Below are 15,486 nucleotides of genomic sequence, written 5' to 3'. Positions count from 1 at the left end.
GTTTCAACGCATTCAACTTGTTAATAGATACATAAGTTTGCTGAAAATAATCTCTAGATCCCAGGCGCTTGGTAACGGACACCAACTCAGTTCAAAGACCAATTGCTTTATTTGAGATTCCAAATACTTTGAAATCAAACTCTTTTGTATTGCTTTTTCCAACCGGCCCTCAAACAATCTTGAGTGAATGTGACATTTAAAAAAGAGGACAATGAATGTAGTTAATACGGGGAGAAGGGGAAGCGGGGAACTATTGTTTTATCTAAGAGCATAGTCTGAAATGTCAGCCGTCTCCTCCCCCTAACCCAAAATGGCTAAAAGTGATACCCTATTTATGACCAAAACAGCCGAAAAACCATACCCTTTGGCGCCGCACATACCTATATAGCCCATATAAGGGAGTACCCCCCCCCCCCCCCCAGGTTTTGGTCTTACCGTCTGAAATACTAACATGTACAGTAACACGGTACCGCAACAATATCATCATAAAAGGCATTTTAAAAATATATTTTGTATTGACTCTGATTGTAAGAGTTCCTACACACGTGGGAAATGGAAGCTGGTGATCGACGCCGTTACACTTTTTCCCAAATCACGAATTCGCGATTGCTGATCAAATATATAACGTAAACATAAAAATCGCACTTACCTTTGCGACCACTGGAGGCCTAGGATGACGATTGACTTTATTTTTCATTCAATTATTGGAAAATGATGTAGAAAATTAGCTTGCCGAAAAGTAAACTCTAAATTTGCATCGTAGAGACCATGGGCGAACAAATCATTCATGTTATGGTTCGTCGATTTAGGACCATTTAGCGCGCCAATTAGATTGGCGGGAAAACAAAAACCTTTAGCAAAAATTGTCATTTTTCCGTTTCCGACAGTCGATGTGTAGTCAGGCTTCTGGACAGATCACAGGAGTTTTCGTTTCCAGTTAACTGTGCGTTTCCACAGAAGCCAAGCTTTGTGGTCACAAAAACTTCATTGCTTTGCAGCAAGCTCGATCCAGACATTACACGCGACTGAAAAAGATTCTTTACTATACTGTTGATAGATTGCTGCTTTCGAACATAGCAACCGTCACTCAACCTAATTAGTTTTAACACCTCTACGCGGCTCCTCATGTGAGGAAAGCGTGACACAACACCTGAACCGTTTTCATTTTTTCGTTTGCGATCGGTGATCACCTACTTGGAATCAAATTAATTTTTATAGGGATAAATCCATCAACACATGAGATTTTGTTTCCGAATAACAACTTAGTTTTATTCCACCAGAACTGAAACATGAACAATATTGAAATTTATTTTAAACTCGTTAACTTGTACTTGCGTGACCACGGCCGTTTTTGAAAAAAATATATTAAAATTGTTAGGAGTGGCGAGGTAATAGGGAAGGTCCGGCATATTGAATTGTGAATTTTGAATAAAGTTGTATGGCGTTTTCCAAAATGTTTCCTCAACATCAGAAGCTAACAGCTAAAGCATGATTTGTGCGAAAAAGCTTTTAATGTTACAGGCGTTAATATTACGTATCCTTTTGAAATGATGAAGAAGACTGGATGCGACTTATTTGTCTACAGTCAATCTATTTTACAGAGACTGCGACAACGTAAAATGTCTCCATATATAATTATATATATATATATATTGGCTAGGTACAATCAGAATAACATTGTGACACGTACGTCCTTATGTGTAAAATGTATTTCCGTAATAACGGGAATACGTAAAGCTTTGCAACTCTGTCGCCTCATCTTGTGGTTATAGTTTTTAAGGGTATCAGGTTAGGGTTAGGATTAGGCTAACCCTAACCCTAACCTTGGAAAGTAATGCCATAGCCTTCAATTGTAGTGAAATTGCGTTCAGTCCATCACGTTTGATTAGCTACTATATTATGGTTAGATATCGGCGTTTCTTCATTCGTTTCTTCCAAGGCTGTTGTGACTTTGGAGCGAAGAGTCACAAACCATGCATCATTATAGGTACAACTTATAATTTTATTCAATTTGGAATCCTCATATTTTAGTCAAATTTTTTCAAAATTTTCTGGGGGGGGGGGGGGATGCCCCCAGACCCCCTAGAAAGTAGCGCCTAAGGCGCTACTGAGGCGCGCTAACGCGCGCTGATTAGTATTCTTGTTTGGCCCTCGCTTTCAAAAAATGCTAGATCCGTCCCTGACGGTTATCCGATCAGCTTGTTTCATAGCTACGCTTGTTTACATAACATCACTGTGATTAATCTCGTACCCAGATCTCCCACGGTCAGGCGACATTCCCGAACCGACGACTGAGATCGGGGTACGAGATTACACTGTGATTTAAACAAAAGTAATATCGATGAGATTTACTGACTTATTTTACTGGAAGATTCAGCGGAATTTAAACCCTGATAGGGCAATACAATTTTATGTTATAAAATTATATATTCCGATTCCAAGTTTGCTTCCGAGGCGTATTTCGTGAAGACTCCCGGCTTCCACTTATCGGGCAACTTTTCCTAGCTACCAGGCGACAGACGGTCTCCTCAACAACAGCAAGCTCTACTCGATCTCTTGAGATGTTGAGTGGCATAAGTGAGGGTAAAAATGTGCCGCGGGTAGTTTTGGTTATTAAAAAGATCAACATTAATATGGAGAGCTTTTCAGATCTTTAGTTGAGCGTCGAAAGTAATTTCGTGTTTTGTTTGGTGTTTCTTTACTATACGCTCTATGACTGGTTACTAAACCCATTCGCGGCAGTTTCTCCACCAATGACGACCAAAACCAAATCGTGCCTTGCTCGCACGCGCCTTCTCGCGCTTACCGCCGGCTACTTGTATTTGCTTAGAATATTTATCGGTTTGTAGCGCTGTTTAGGTCTGTTGTAATTAATTGGCTTGGCTAATGAGTAACTTGTTTCGTTTGAATTTTAGTGTTTTGACACCCAAGGTAGGTGAGCCAATCGAAATGCTCTGTTCCACTGAAGAATGAAAAATAAAATAAAAGAAAATAAACAAACCTCGGAGAAAGATTTGAAGCATTCAGTTATACGCTTCCTTTGTAAATTAATTGGGTGTTTAATACTTCAAGATAATAAGTGGGACACCATTGCAATTATGAGCGCAACTTTGGATAAGCAGCTGCCGAACAGAACGCCTGAAAAAAAAATTCAAGCTTGAACGGGATTCTAATCTATGATCTATGGTGCATTGCTCTACCAACTGAGCTAATTGCATGGAGCCATTAAAATTAAAAATCACAATGATTTTTTTTTCTGAAAAAATGAGGGAATTCGATGGAAAAACAAAACTTACCAGAATTTTTGTTCCTAAACTATTTATTTAATCAACAGATAACCAAATAAACGTTTGGTTTGTTACTTATAGTTAAACTTTTAGACAGGATTCCAGGCCCGTAGCAAGGCTAAAACAACTGAGGGGGCTTAGCAAAATGGTGAAACAGAAAACTCCCCCCCCCCCCCCCCCTTCCCCCCGTCACTCACAAACAGACTGATTTGGGAGTTTAAGATGCAACGACAACATCAAAAAAACCCGGTAGATTTAGTAAGTAAAAATATAACTTTGCACCTGGATCACACTCTTATATTAGGTACATGTTTTTGCCTTTTCTTTAACGTGGACTACTACGTGAAGTCTCCTAATTTCACACTTGAAGGAGGACGTAGACAAACGACGACAAATTTTTCTTCCTCTTTTTATATTTAGAAACAGGCAGTAAGAATCCGACTGCAGGAGAATTTTTTTCTCTGGTCCTGAGGACATATTTGTGTGGCTTTTTTGTGTGAAACGCGGGAACACTAAATTGTTATAAACTGAGGACATTTGTATTGCTTAAAATGAGCGGATGTCTTAGAAAACAAGTAGTTTATTTCGACAGCTTTCACGGCTTCAGATTGGTTGATTTAAATCCATTTTAATTATTATTTCCGATTCAGAGATAGGAGTGCCTGTTAGCGAAGGAAACTGACAGGTAGTAAACAGACTATTAAAGGTTGTGAAAAGGCACTTGCAGTGTCAGAATTCAACATCAATTTGTTTTAATTATATATTTTTTTGGAACATTTGCTTTTAACTTCCGGCTCAAGCCCCCTCTTCCCCATTTTTGGATAGCATGCAACCAAAACGACAAACTGCACCGCGCAAAATCTGCATGGGCAATATGGTTTAAAAATAAACTCGTCTGGCAGAGATGCATCCACTCTGAATGAATTCACAGTTAAGCGAACTCGCGTTTGTTTTGAGGTACAAAGCTGTTAAAACTCTGGCTGACATATTTTTTGTTTTCTGCAGTCGAATTCAATATTAAATTGCTCCTCTTCTAGCGGTCAAAACTACACATGCCATCTCACAACTGCATCTCAACAAACTCTCAACTAACTCCGATTATTCTCAACTAGCTAGCATCTTAAATGTTAACAATGATTTAGAAATCTTTGGATTAAACGATCGAAGTAAAACTAAATAAGATTACACAGCAATACAATTTAATAACAGGTATCCAACGAAAATTCGAATAGAACAACAGTTTTAAAAAAATCGGAATGTTCAAATACAATGATGCAAGCTAATGGTTGACAAGAACTCCTAAGCACGTCTATTTCGAGGACTAACGCTAATTGAAATACCTAAATAATGAACCAACCAGACGACAACCTAGAAAACGTTTATGTAGGATAACCAAGACTTTGAATTAAGTACACCTAATGGTTTATTTTGGTGGATATCTGTTCGGAAGCGGCCTTAATCGTCTCAGAAATTGGGATGTAGTCGTAATGTTTGCTTGAAATTTCGTATCGACGGAAAACTAATTCTTTTCGTTTTCAAAGGGGCAAACGTGTCTTAAAAACGCGAAAAAGGGTTAGCCTGGACTTTTCGTAAAAAAAAGAGAAAGACAACAACAACAACAGCTAATAAATTCGAGAAATAAAATTTGAGTCTCTCAAAAGTTCCTGAACTTTAATTTTCAGCATCGCAACAAATCAATCTCTATTCCAACTACACAAAAATGTCTTTAAAAGTCCAGAAAGCGACCTGGGAACACAGGAAAAAATCGACGTATTTCGCTGTAATTAATGTTAGTTCTCGTTCGGTTCCCTTACATGTTTGGATCACAGGATCAACATGACGGTCACAAGCTCTTACGTCACACCACTAACAACTCAAACAAATAAGGTAATTCTATTTTGTAACTACAGAGACAATAGGCATTTTTCAAGTGTCAGGAATGTGACACACAGCACAGCTGCATATGCTTAGCAATAGCACTTTGACCAAGAATTACCTAAGATTTATTTTCAAGATCAATTTATTGCTATAAATTTCGGTAAAATTACACCAACCGTATGAAAAAAAGATCAACGATTGTAAGTTTCTGGAAAAGAAGAAAGGTACCGCTTCAGTGTTGTTGACAATGGTGGCCAAAGTATGCGCGCTATATTGCCAAGTGAAAATTTTCAACTGGAGGAGACACTTTCAAGAGTAACAACTCAACAATGATTTGGCCGATTATATCCTATTGTTTTAAGTATTTGTGTTTGTCCTCTGTCAAGATTGTCACAAATGGGAGCTAAAATTAGAAATATATACGAAAAAATCTTGTCAATAGTTTATGCCAAAGATACGGTGTTGCGAGACGTTTGTTTGACTGACAAATTTTCTTATCTTAAATGAATTAAAATAGGGTGAGATTATAAAATAAAACTCCAAGGGAAATAACTAATTTGGACCGAAAAATGAGCTGAAAAGACTGCTTTGAAGTTAACAGTAAGTACCTTAAGTTCGACACTGAGTTACAGTGTCAACACGGCAAGAAAAACAATCTTATGCAAAACAGCAAAGTTTAGTAAAAAAAAATCACATGAATGTAAGCTTACTCGCCTCTTTGGAGAATAACCAGTCCTTTTATTCGATTGCTGAATTTTTCGTTTGTTTAAAAACGTTAAGTGAGCGAAAAGTTTCATCTGATTTCGTCGCGTCGAATTAGAGTATGATGATTTCTCTTCAAGATTCGGTCGCTGTTTATAATGTGCAGCCTCAAAAAGAGTCCATTTGTTTAATTCTCACGCCTCGAGTCGTTTTGCTCTTTTTCTCGCTGCTGGAAGGCAAAATTGGACGAGATTAGAAAATAAAACTCCAAGGAAAATAATAAACATTGACCGAAAAAATGAGTTCAAAAGACTGCTCAGAAGTAAGCAGTATTAAGCTTAAGCTTAGTTAATCTGCGTGTCAACACTGCAAGAAATTAATATCTTGCAAAACAGCAAACCAGCGAAGTTTGTCAACAGTATCAACATGAATATACTCGCCTCTTCTGAGAACAACCAGTCCTTTTATTCCATTACTGATATTTTCGTTCGCCTTACAACGTTAAGTGAGCGAAACGTTTCACTTCAAGAGAAAAACTCCAACATTTCGTCGCGCCGGATGGGAGTAACATGTTTTCACTTAAAGATTCTGATGAGCACCAGCCTATCCGTTTAACTAAAGCTACCCCTGAAGGTACATGGTAACCTTAAATTTTTAGCATCGGACAAAGAAATCTCTATTACAATTACACACAAATATGTCCTTAAAAGACCAACAGAAAGGGACCTCGGAAAACAGGCAAAATTTGACCTGTTTTGCTTGAATTAATGTAAGTTCTCGTTCGGTTCCACTGCATGTTTGGATCACAAGATTAACATGACGGTCACAAGTGCGCGTGGAAAGCAAAGGTGAAAAGGGTGGAAGCGACTTAGCCAGGCGAGACCTAGAGGTTCATTCATGGTTACATCGGACGTTTTATCATTGACCAATCAGATGTGAGATCCAATGTTCCAAAGGTTTCCTCCGAAGACAAACATCCGGACACGAGAATAGATAGTGACTGAAAAGATGCCTGTGTCGCTTAAGTTCTGTTTTGCGGCTTTGATGACTTCATGAATAAACTAATGTAAGTTCTGGTTCGGTTCCACTGCATGTGTGGATCACAAGATCAACATGACGGTCACAAGCGTGCGTGGAAAGCAAAGCTGAAAAAGGTGGAAGCGACTTTCATCGGACGTTTTATCATTGACCAATCAGATGTGAGATCCAATGTTCCAGAGGTTTTCTCTCAAGACAAACATCCCAACACGAGAATAGATGGTGACTGAAAAGATGCCTGTATTGCTTGAGTTCTGTTTTGCGGCTATGCTGACTTCATAAATGCTTCTTAAAGGGTGTCACCTATTTTCAGTGTCACTTTGAACAGCCAAAAAACATGTTTGTACAGACGTAAACGTCAAAATTAATTTTTCAGTTTTGTTAACAATAACCCATTAGTGCACAGAAACTAGTATCATTCATTCTTGGCTGCTGATAGTTAGGATGGAAATGGATTGCAACTTGCTAAAAATCAAACAGTGCTCTCAAGTCGTTCTTATGTATCTTGGAAAAGTAGCTTAAACCTTTTTAAAGTTTATTCTTGAGAAGAGAATTTATTACATTTTTTCAGCCCTCGCTTCTCCAAAGTGCAATTTCCTGTTTTAGTTTCGGCAAACTAGATACAGCAAAATCTACGGAATAGTGCCCTATTAAGGCCCGTTTAGTTACCGAAAATGGCTTTAATTTGTAAGTTGCTCTTTAAAAAACAAAAGGTCAAATGCATACTGAAAAAAAAAGCGTCAGAAAGCCACATGCAAAAAAAATTGACAGTCTTGAATATGAAATCATAATTTGAAAAAAGCCAATGTTTGGGACAAGGCTCCATTCAGTGTATCCACCTTTCAGGATGCTAAATATCGATGAAAGATTTGAGAATTATTGGCTTTCAACTAACGGTGTTTTTGGTCCGTTTAATTTCTGGATACAACTTAGCTATTGCCCTGGCATTGCTGGCGAACACTTCTATTCCTATTTTTTCTCTTTATTCCCATTTATGTAATCAGGCAAGAGCACCAGTCAGGAATTTTCAAGGCTGGGAATAAATGTTTGCTCAAGTTAATATTCGGACCATACGTTAATCTGTTTAGATTCATTATTTGACATTTCAGGTCGTAGAAATTTTTAAGAAAAAGTGATCGTTCTTCCTGAACTAATGAAGTTGCCGGTTTGCTGAGCATCGTAGAGTTTAAAATTGTTTTCTAAAACACGTTTCTCGTTCCTTGACGAAAAAGAACTACTTTTCCCTTGCTACTTTCCTTTTAGGTACAAAAACGCCGAGGCCATGAAGTCAAGTTTTTCTTCCCTGTACAATCAATATTCTCAAAGCGATTCGTTACCAATAAGAAACTGTAATATTTCGTTTACCTTTGTCATCAGTTGATTCGGAATGATCCTCCATCACTTGGAGTGGGGCCTTGTCCTGCGCAAAAGAAATAGTGAAAATGTTATGAGAGCGGTACTGATGCTTGTAACGAGAAAAGAAGATAAACAGAGGAGACTTTCTGAACAGTTGAATGTATTTACATTAACAAACATTATGTACCTCGCCTGTCATAGACATTGTAGCAAAACGCACGACTCTGCAGAAATCGTCAGTGTTGGTTGACTGTTTCACGCTGAACACAACTGCTTGAATATTAAACGAAGCAAGAAAATTTATTTAGAAGTATGTGTACAGTGGTGAGATCAAATTTCGTGTTATTTGTCATGTCATGAGACACACTGTCACAATTATTTTGCTTGTGATGTTGTGATCAGTACGTCTATTTCACATGTCCAGAATATGATCATAGTTTCTTTTAGATCGACCCAAACAGTAAGTAACCCTCTAAGCCGTAACAGTTATCAGCATCAAATTTCTCCTTGTAATATCAATGGTTTTTTCAACCCCCCATCATAAGAATTAAGGATATGATCACCCAAGGAGATTTTCTTGATATTTAAATGTTATTTATATGTTCCCTAGTAATTTCCTAAGTATGGGGACACTATAGGAGAATTTGTTCTATAATATAAGTACAGCAAAAACGATGGTGAAGAGTTTAACCATTTACACGGAATATCCGGGAGCATTGCCAATACGGGCTTTCCCCATGAGACTGGTACGCCAATTCCGATTGTTACGTAACTGAAGGTTTTTTTCCCTACACAGCGCGCGTATCAACTAGTTCATGGTCACATGTACAATATCACGAGGGTGGAGAGTTTGACCATTTACACTAACCATCCGGATGGAATGGAACGCTGCCAATTTTAAAAGTTATTTTAACCGGCATAAATGAGCACTGGTCAATTAATCCCGACGATATCAATCAATGAAAATCAATAATCGATGAAAATCAATATAATCAATAATAATCAATAATAATCAATTGATTGGTATTGGTAATCAAAAGAAATCGAAGCCCAAAAGTCGAGTGAGTTTCGATTTTCATTGATTATGATCGATTTTCATTGATTAGTATTGAGTATCATTGATTATTCAAATTTCGGTTTCCTTTTCAATAAAACGCATCACATGAATTGACAAATGATTTAAATAAGTTTATTTGTTCAAATATATATCATAACTAAACGTATCCTTTAATTTTAGCATCATATTATTATTTATTAGTTATTTAAAACGAGTGATGGTCTCAAAACAACAACATTTTTATTCCTTTTTCCTATATTTTCTTCCTCCAACTCAAGTGTAGTGCAATCGGATTACCACAGGGTGCAAAATTCCGTCGTATATGTATATATGACGCGTGACGTGCATGCGTTGTTAGATCAATCAAAGGTCAGGTTTTACTCAGATACCGTTGCATAACCCGATTATTGATTATCTATAAAAATCAATAAAAATCAATAAAATTAAGACGCGTCGGTGAGTGAGTTTCGATTTCTATTGATTGATTGAACCAATCAATATCAATCAATTAATTATTATTGATTATTATTGATTATATTGATTGCAATCAATGAATGATTTTCATTGATTGATATCGTCGGGATTAATACCCTACCCCACCCGCCATGGCAGCTTTGATATTTTGATACCCAAGGTAAGTGAGCCAAGCGGAATACTCTGTTCGATTGACTTATAAAAATAATCCTCGGTGAGAGATTTGAAGGATTATGACGTTTCCTTTGTACATAAACTGTAAATGGTTGTTGGTTCCAATTGCATATATGTATACAAAAATCGTAGTTAGAACAGCGGATGAAAGAATTAATAAGTGAGAGACCATTGTTGTTAATTGTGCAGCTTTGGATAAGCAGCTGCGAACAGAAAATGTTACGGAATGTTCCAGGTTCTAATTAGCGGCCAAGTTTTTTGTCACTTTTGTTCTAGTTAATTTTGCCGTTTTTGTTTTATATTTTTCCCGTTAGTCTCATAAGGGCCACTTAACATTTGTGGCACCTAATTATGCTTACTCGGAGTACAAAGCACATGTTATTTCATTTTATTTTATCTCTGCTTTCGGTTGCGTGTTTTGGGGTAGCGCATATCTACTGTTTAGTTACAAACATTCTGTCAAGTCACGGCCGTTTAGTTTATCTTTATTTGGAGATATCACCGATAAAGTTCGTATCGTCGTTTTTATGCGTCTTGTATGTTCTTATTTTCGTTTCACTTGTAATTTACGCCAATGCTTATTTTTTAACTTACTGTTCTAGAACCAGTTTAATGAGTGTCTTCGGTGTTTGAATAAAATTTTGACGTAGCGTTCGCCGGTATTTTTGCGGCTACAGAAAGCCTGGAAGAAAAATTCAATATTGAACGAGATTATGAAATCTATGACCTCTGCGAAACTAGTGCATTGCTCTACCAACTCAGCGAGCTAATTTCATGGAGCCAATATATTTACTTTGGTGAACGAAAATCACAAATCACCGGGAGAATGAAGAATTTTTTGAAAAATGAGGGAATTCGAAGGAAAAGCAAAACCTTCAACAGTGTTAGCTCCTAAATTATATATTTATTCAACAGATAAATAGATTAACGCTTGCTTTGTTGGATATGAGTTTTTAACTTCGAACAGGATTTAAATTGAATGTTCCCTACAATCACGTGTTGACATCGTGCAAAACATGTAAGATATATATTATTTACTTATAAATAAATAAACCTATCCTCGAGTCGTCGCTTCTCCTCTTGTTCCTTGCAATATCATTTTAGCCATTCTTCGTCTGCTACCGGCTCGTCCGCGTACGGTTCGAGTGTATCATCGTCACTCGTATTACTTGTTTCGTGGACGCCATCTAGACCCATCTATCGCCTCATCTCGACTTCGACGCTTTCAAATTCGTCCTAGCTGCTTTCTTCAGCGGTTTGCTCACTTTCCGTGTCAGATAAGTTTTCTGCCATGGAATATACTTATTTGGAGCTAATTTTTTCCTTCCTACCGGTGAATCTGACGATTTTCTTTCTGCCGCGAACGGACTTCACTGAAGGTCAAGTGAGTGCATAGACACGAGAGTTCTTGAATCTACGTCACAGACTATGTCATGGGGCCCTATTGTGAGCCAGTCGGCATTCTTATCAGCGGGGCGGATTGACCGCAATAAAATAGGATTTCAAAGGTTTGTAAAATTCATAAAAAATTTATGCAAATTCAAAAAATATTTTTTCGCTGAAGTTCTTCGGGTGATGTTTAGATTTAGATAAGAAAATAAAAAGAATAAAGTTATGGGCACTTTAAAGTTTAATAGTATTTTGATGAGCTCCTAAAATGTAGCAATTCATGTGCAGCCATTGAAAGCAGTTTGGTACAGTTTCTCGGTTTCCGTATAATTTCTTTCCAACTATAATTGAGTTTATGGATTCTTTTCCACAGTGTGTTTGATTTGTAACCATTCTACTTATAGCTACAGACAAGCACGTTTCTGTGGTACTAATTGCTTTTTTTATGCTCGACAGGCTAGTTCTGTCTTTTGAGTCTGTGGATAAAACTAATAAGGGTGTGACCAAATGAAAGCTACGGAACAGTGCTTTCCTTTAATTTGGTGCTGTTTATTGTGCTATACAAGGTGGTTCTAACTTTTGAGTCCGTGGATGAAATCCTTAAGTGTGACCATTCAAAAGGAAAGCTACTAAGCAGTACTTTCCTGTGGTGCCGTTTATTATTCTGTGCAAGGCGGCTCTAACTTTTGAGTCTGTGGGTGAAATCCTAAAGTGTGACTATTCAAATGAAAGTTACTAAGCAGTATTTTTCTGTGGTGCTGTTTATTATGCTGTACGTGGTGGTTCTAACTGTTGAGTGAGCAGATGAAATCCTAAAGTGTGATTATTCAAATGAAAGGCACTGAGCAGTATTTTCCGTGATACTGCTCGGCTATCCCGTGGTTTTTAATTGTCGAAGTTGACGAGATCCTTAAGTGTGACCATGAAAATGAAAGGCAATTGACTAAAACTCTCTTTTGGTGCTTCCTAGAAAAGTTTCTCATGAAATTACAACCATTCATTATTTATTTACTTGAAAACGCTCTAATAGATTTTTTTTTTCTAATTTCGCCTGCAAGTTGTCTAGATTGAGTAGCATCTGACTAGATTTCTAGATAATCGACAATGTTTAAAATGAGAGGCTATGCACTACCGTTGCTATGGTAATAGTTGTTGCTAGGAAACTGATGAAAAAATTAACTTTGATCATATGTTGAAATGATGATCTAGTATGTAGGAGATCGAAGTTTATCTTCTATGCGAGATTGTAATTTCAAAACTCCCACCCTAAAAAAAACTGCTGCGATCGAGCCTCCTCAAATAACTTGAGGAAGCGGTGAGCTGCTTTTTAATCTGAGTAACACAATGAATGTATCCGGAGAACAAAAATGCGTAAATCAAGAATTAATTAAAGGTACCGCGGATTGGATCGGCAAATTGAATGGAAATCTAATGAAAAGTTTTAATATATTAGATTAAAGTTAGAGGCATTAGCTTTTTTTTTTTTTACTTAAAAGGAAAGAGCGAAATTATTTCGATAAATCTTGGAAAGCAAAGCAGAAAGCAGTAGATAAGCGTCGATAAAAGTAAAATTGAATGAATTTTTTATGGCCTTCTCTTAACTGCGTCGAATGTAACAAAGGTTTCCTCTACAGTCATCTTACTGATCAAATACTTTGATAAATAAATAAATAGATTTTTAAATAGAAAAAAAAAGTAACACACGACTAAATAAATAAACAAATAAAATAAAACACGTTCCCTTCAAAAATCAATGAAACTTAGTTGAATATTTCTTCATTTTGGAGTTAAAAGTCATAGTTCTTTTTTTTTTATTTCTATATGTTGATAGAGGACGGCTGTCTTATGGAACAGTAACGTTTGCCCGATAGACTGCCACCCATAAATAGTTACTCTTCTGGATTAAAATTATTGTTCTCATCGAAATTTTTGACACAAGCTGGGAAATCCGGCGAGGACCTTCCTTTGGATTGTCTTGAGTTTACTCTCGTCCATGATTGCTTCGAATTCGTTAGCATATTTTCGTCCTTTTAATTTTAAAATTGCCTTGAGTAGTGCATTTGAGTTGGCATTCTATGTCACATCAATGCTCTTAGAGATTTCTCAGGGACACCTCACAGCTCATTGCCTTAGATATCAGTTCGAAAAGCCTCAGAAATTCGGATTAGTTTTAACGAAAATCTAGTACTAAGTCTTCTTCGGCCGAAACGTCACCTCGAAATTTTGTAACACTTAAAAGCTAACTCCTTTCGTTTCTGGTCGCAAATATCTGGTTAAGAGTGTGAGATAAAGCCAGTTAGCGTTTACTTAAAGCCAGCAACGCTAGTAAATTAGGGAAAAAAGATTCCCTTCTCAATTATCAGGTTAAGCATCCGAGCAGATCAAGTTGTATTAGCTTGACAAATTTGCCTTTAAAACATTTTAACTATTTTGCTATAATGTTCTCGTTGGGAGGGCCTGATTACTTCAGGATATTGGCTGTCTAGTTGCATGAGTTTGATACGTAGATCATTCCCCCGTATTCAGTTCCTGCATTTCGTCTTCTTGTCGTGGTTCGTCTGCGCCGTTAAGCTCATTTCGAATCACGTTTTTCTCGCCGGGTGTGTTTCTATCAGCAAACGAAGCGCCATGAACGATGACTTCAGGGTCCCGTCCTGGATCTTCTTCTCTTAATCCTTGATTTCTTCCCTGGCCATTCTGCTCATGGCTTGTGATTTCAGCCTGCCGGTGTCTCGTTTGTGGTTGCACAGCATTGTTCCGTGGCCCAAATAGACGTCTCTCATAAGCTGTAGCTTCGTGGTAGTTTCTTCGAAGTAGCATTTCAATAAGGGCAATTCGGAACTGTTTGTTTTTCACCGTGTAAATGATTGGATTGATGACAGAGTTCAAAATCGTCGGTAGCATTCCAGTATGGCGAACTGCTGCTTTAACAACACTTGAGATTTCTTCACCGTAAATATTTCGGAGAAAAATCATAACAAGCAATGGCGCACCAAAACATACGACAACAGCCGCTAGAATTGTTGCGGTTAATTTAAGTGATTTCTTCTCCTTTGTAAATTTGGTTCTGGCTTCAAAGGATACTTGGTGGGCAAGGATATGCTGTTCTTGTCGCCGAGCTTCTCTGTATACAAGAACTTGAAACACGATGACTAACAAAACAACTATTGGGGCAGAATAAAGTATAATGACCCTTCCCTGAGGTGACGCGATCGACAAGACATTGACTATCCACACCAGAGCAGATCCAATCATAAGGCGAGTTTTCGTTATCAACGATTCATTAGCAAAGCAGTATTTAATGGTAAAATATCGCTCCCCGCCGATTAAAGCCAGATGATAAAGAGAGGTGGAAGCTGAAGTCATAAGACAGACGGTAAATGCGTCGCTTATGGTACAAAATTCGTCAAAACCTTTACCCTGGGGAAGCAAAACTGTTATGGTCAAGTAAAGGGGCTGTACAACAAGCCCAACCATTAAATCTGTAACTGCTAAGCAAGCCAAGAGGACATTAGAGGGCGTTTGTAGTCTTCGTTTAGTTTTCACGGTCAACACTACCAACACGTTCAAGAAAACTGTAAAAGGCCAAGCGATTGAATTGATGATTGCAGCTGTGATAAGCAAACCAAAAAGATTGTCAGGAATACGTTGCAGTGTGGCATCGGCGAAAAAAAAGCCTGGGCATAAATTTTCAGACAAGCCAGACGGAGTAAACGGATTCATGCTTGTTCGATCTTCAGTTTTCACGCGTACGGGCTGAAGATAAGGTTTAACGCAAAAAGCACTGATGCTTTGTTACCCTTTTTTTCTCAGCCTGAAACAGTGAATGTAATCTGAAAAGAAATAAGGAGACAACAAGCCGACCGAGCACCTGATTGGGCCAAAGCAACTGTCATGACCGATGCTAAAATCTTAAGTTAAATAAATCCAATATTTCTTTCAATCTGGTGGGTTGAGGTTCTCTCTTTAATAGATTCACCTTTTAATTAATATTGAGACAAAGGTGACAAATCAGAGGTTCTCAGTCAACTTAATAATTTTATGTCAATGAATTTCTACAAAACTAAGAAAATCTTAACTAACGCCGCCACCTCACTCAATGCTGATGTAGTCCTCTGCTTCTGTACCGCT

This window comes from Pavona decussata, unplaced genomic scaffold (genome assembly GCF_977016875.1).
Source record: "Pavona decussata unplaced genomic scaffold, jaPavDecu1.1 SCAFFOLD_92, whole genome shotgun sequence".
Classification (NCBI taxonomy): domain Eukaryota; kingdom Metazoa; phylum Cnidaria; class Anthozoa; order Scleractinia; family Agariciidae; genus Pavona; species Pavona decussata.
Note: the sequence above shows the minus strand (reverse complement) of the source record.